Source organism: Sebastes fasciatus, chromosome 20 (genome assembly GCF_043250625.1).
Source record: "Sebastes fasciatus isolate fSebFas1 chromosome 20, fSebFas1.pri, whole genome shotgun sequence".
NCBI lineage: Eukaryota > Metazoa > Chordata > Actinopteri > Perciformes > Sebastidae > Sebastes > Sebastes fasciatus.
The window spans coordinates 2,054,718-2,060,000 of record NC_133814.1 but is presented as its reverse complement, the minus strand read 5'-3'; positions in this window follow the sequence as shown (position 1 = coordinate 2,060,000).

Here is a 5,283-nt window from a genome sequence, read left to right as displayed (position 1 = left end):
AGCTGTGACATATGCTGCGCTCACCTAAAAGACACACCCATAAACACCCTGCTCACTTGTACACAGTGAACACACAAACACACACACACTCAGCATGTGCATGTTCTATTGTCCTTATGAAGAACCATTGTCAATGACAGGTTATTGAGGAACTTTCTTTGAGTATGTTTACCACTGCTGACTTAAAGGGACTGTTTGTAAAAATCAGAAGTGTCTTGTTAACAGCGACACCTGTGGCCGTTAAGTCAATGAAAGTCAGCGTCCTGTTGCTTGCGCTTGTGCTCGCTCTACATAGACATGAAGGAGCATCACTCTAAAAGCTAACTCTAAAAGCTAAAACCACAATATCACTCTATATTTCAGCTGCTTAGCAGTAATGTTAGCTGACCAGACGAAGGTCTCTCCATGAATCAATGCTGATCCTAGTGTTGGCTTTTCCTGCCTCAGCCTCATGACCGCGGCCGGAGGGAACAGGGGAGACACTGGAGTTTTGGTCGGAGACGATAACATTTCTCTCTCTCTCTAGGTTCAATGGTTATGATGTTTTTAGGGTAATATAGTCAGCCTAAAAGACATCAAATGAAAGCATTCCAACCTTTGTACCTGTTACACAGTTTTCCAGCCAGCCTGAAAACTTTAAACCCTTTTCTCTCAATTGTAATCAGAAAAACTTGCAAAATTGTACCGCAGGTTAACAGTAGTGGTCGGTCATTTTTTATTAAAAATACATTATTATGTCAATATATCACCAACTAATCCATATTTTTTTTCCTTAGATTTATAATTGTTCAAAAACATGTTGAAATGTCCCTTTAAACATCTTTAAACATGCCACAGAAACCTGCTTAATAATAACAGCTTGGTGAACAGAGGCACACGTACTCAATAGAAGCCACCTTCTTTGCTCCATTGTACAGTTGGGTCCCAGTAACAGGTCACAAAGATTACCCAACAGCCAACATGGCCTCCATTCACAAATCCTAAATCACCCTTCCTGCCTGCAGTGGCAGCACAACTCCAGCCAGCCAATCAGAGGGCACGGTTCCACCAGCAGAAACACAACGGTTACCAGCCGCTCTTTTCATAACCAGTGATCCGAGACCTGTTAGTGGCCATGTAAAAGACACGCACACACACACACACACACACACACACACACACACACACTGGACCTTTTACATAAAGAAACATGCTGTCAGCCCTGTGCAAGAGAACAAAAGTCTTCTTACCAGACAATTAGGACTCCTACCTCCGTCCTTGTCTGCATGCATGCCTTCCCTCTTTCTCCAATATTCTCCCTGTTCCCACTCTGATCCCCCTCGTCCATCCATGTCCCCCTCTGCACCCCCCCAAACTGAACCTCCTTCAGGTTTATGAGAACTGTCAGCTCCGACTAGGACCAAAGCAAAAGAGTCCGAAAGACACAGGACACCTTACACAAGAACCAGTGGGGGAATGTGAAGTGATGTGACTGAAAGCAACACTAAAGGCTTTGCAAAGGCTAAAAAACATCTGCCTAACATCTGCAGGTAAAGAAGCCTACAGTGTGTAAATTCAGTATGACAGTTTCTGGCCCCTGTAACCTTCTGTTAGGATGATGTGTGGAGGCGACGACCCGGTGCACTGATTTCATGTTTCACTCCACAGAAGGAGTTGTTCTGACAGGCTCTAATTTTCATCATTTTGATACATACTTAAAAGTCAAACTGTAATTTGAATTCTCATCACTTTTTGAGGAAGAAAACATACATTATATATATATATATATATTGTATAATGATACTATAGGTAATATGCATATTTTTCTTCTTTTTTTTCATTTTTCAAAGGAGGATGGAAAGGAAAGGAGGAACAGCCACACTGATAGGGGATACGCAGTTAACTTTTCCCCAACTTTTATTAAGCAACACAAAATACAAAAGCAGATTACGGAAGAGAGAAATAAAGTAAAGAAACCACGCACAAGAGATGAGCATATACTGATAAATAGGATTATCAAATTAAATATAGTTAATAAAAATGTTTAGACAATTAAAATAAAATATATTTTGACACATAAGTATAGTTTTTTCCTATTAATATTTTTATATAAATTTAAAAATTAAAAAATTAACAAAATCAATTTTGGCAACAAAAAACTGGTGTGGTCATTATCACAGGGGTCCCTTGACCTCTGACCTCAAGACATGTGAATGTAAATGGGTTCTATGGGTACCCACGAGTCTCCCCTTTACAGACATGCCCACTTTATGATAATCACATGCAGCTTTTCATGCAGTATAAATGTGTTATTTCCACCTATTCTAAAAATGGTGTATTTGAATATTTCTGCGTACTGGGGTCCCTAAACAGTCTTGAATTCCATAAATTGGGTATCACTATAAATCGATACTCTTGTGGATCCAATGAGCCCAACTGAATTCATCTGTGATGATGTTACTTCCCATAGGAGACATTTCATTGACCTCACTGTATAAAATGACCTGTGGTGACCTCTAGGATAATCACAGCCTCATGAAACTTTACAGCCACAAACTAGAGACCTAGAGCATTCAGAGGATGGATGGATCAAACTAGAGACCTAGAGCATTCAGAGGATGGATGGATCAAACTAGAGACCTAGAGCATTCAGAGGATGGATGGATCAAACTAGAGACCTAGAGCATTCAGAGGATGGATGGATCAAACTAGAGACCTAGAGCATTCAGAGGATGGATGGCTTTCCTAGCTAGATTGACAATAAGGGGGTTTCTGAGCAGTTTACACAATAGAAGTGCTCGCCATCCAATCGCCGAAAAATGAAATTCTTGCAGAAATCTCCAAATGTCAAAAGTTTTTGATCCCAAATCACAGCATGGCTTTTTCTTTGGTGTTCCTCAAGGTCTTGGTGTCCTAATGTGGTATTTTGGAGGGATTATTGATCGTTTTTATCAATTCTCCAGTGATAAAAAATTGGTTAAATTTAGCACCAAATCTGTGTAACAAATGGTATCAACCCAAAAATTGCTGCAACAACTTATGAGACATAATAGAGCATGGGGATCACCATCCTATACTTCTATCATTATGTTCTAATCCCTTATACACTCTTACAATTTAATTAATAGATTAATCAATATTTTTTTAATTTATGATTTATGACTAGAACAACTTGACCCACAGTGCTGAACTGCATCTCAGATTAATCTCCAGGTTTCCAGCTTTCAGATGATGTACACTACTTTTATGTGACATCTACTGTTGACCTGCTATCTCCCCTTAAACACCCCCTGTACCACCCTAAAAAAGACAAAAACAGGTCTATTGTAGGTCTCAGAGGTCATTTCAACATCTTCTGAGTGCCTTTAGCAAGCTCTTGGACAGAGTTGACTTTGACTGGCATTATAGAAAAGAGGGTGGTCCTGTAACCACGACTCACGGCGGGCTGAGGCCACTGATGGTTCTAGGCAACACGTAACAACACCGGCAACCCAGCTGGCTCAAACCGATACAGTAGTGAGCTCAAGAGTGCTCGTGCAGCTGCTGGAATTGAAGTGATATTAGAAACAATTTTTTTGTTCCCACCCATTATTATTATATTATTGCACCGATCAATTTTATTTTACATTTGTGTATCAAACATTTGTGTGTGTTGGTGCCAACAAGTGTTCATTGAGGACGAGACTAATGTTCAACATGATCAGAACCGGTTGTCAACAGAGAGCGTTTTTCCATCGTTTTCATTGTGGAAACATTTTTCAAATATAAAAACGGGGACTCAAGGGGGTTTAAATCAGATCAGTAATTTGTGACTGAACATAACCTTTCTGAATATCAGTGAGCATGTGTGTGTAGTCTTTGAGCGCAGGTTATGTAAGGGTAGCCTCCTCTAACCCATCCGGGGGGGGTCACTCAGATATGATCCTCTAGAAGTTGATAGCTACCGCGTGCACACACGCAAGCTTCTTTGTCATTGTGAGGCGAGGCGCTGAGAGGCACGGTTCTCCACGTCGTTCCTTTTACTGGAAAAAAATCCAATTAAGTCCTTTGAAAGGCCTCTACCTCTCCTCAAGCCTTGCTGGGTCAGAGTACGGTGGCCTAAGGAGGCCAAGAAGGTGAGGAGCTGAGCTGGGGTCAAGGCATCCAGCGATGACAGGCTTTGAAATCCCAGCTCGCCCGGTGCCCCTTCTGTTTCATTAGCCACCCCCTCCTCCCTTTATCACCCCCCTCTAATTTAGATGAGGCGCGGGGAGAGGGCGTGAGGGTGGGGGTGGGGGTGGGTAGGGTTGGGACTGTTTGTGTGTGTGTGTTTTCAAGTTTATTTGCTTGTGTGTGTGTGTGTGTGTATGTGTGTGTTTGTGTGTGTAATCCAGCCAGGCAGGATTCCAGTTATGCAACTCCTTCTTTTCTTCCTCTAAAATAGCAGCAGACCTAATGACCCCGCTCTAATTGCACAGTGTCAATATTGTTGCATTTGGATTCCCATAGCTCTCATATAATATGCACAAAGAGGGATGGCTCATCAGAACTCAATACACACCGGAGTTTAGCAAAGTGTGTCCATAAACACTGATATCATGTTGCAGTCACCGTCTGTGTTATTCTGCAATTTGGTTGGAATAGATGTGTGTGTCAAATTAAATGTATTTATTGGGGCATCCAGTGACTCCTGGTCTTTTTATCAGCCGGGAAGAGAAAGAAGGATCAGACGTGTTGCTGGTGTGAGTTCATCCCAGTAGGAAACACACAGACATCGTAGCTTCAGAGAGAGAGACGTCACTACCACACTGTAGGATGTGTCGTCTTTCTAATGACGTATTCTCACAGTCTGATACTTCAACAGTTTTACAACAAACTGACACTTTCTGGAATTACAAGATTATGTTTTAAATGTACAAACATCATATGTGTGATTCATGGAGCAATTCAAACGGGATAAAATAAAATATTCAAATATTCATCTCTCTCCGTTGACTCCTTGTTCATAGTAACAGGCCAAGATTGCATACTTCTTTGTCAATGGATAATAAAATAACATATAAGCTTAAAGTTATTTGTGTGTGTAATCTAACGTAAGATTTGGTTATTTATAAGGGTGTCAATAAAGCCAACAGCGCCTGACATTGAACATTGAGTTACCACCCAATACACTGACTGATAATAGGCAGACGATCAATAGAGAGAACTTTATTAACATCTCCAGTTAGACCCAGTCGGATCAATAAAAGGGGTCTGACACACTGACATCCTGACATTCTAACAAAGAGCTGTTCCTGCTGGTCAAAATCAAACGCCAAAAAGAAA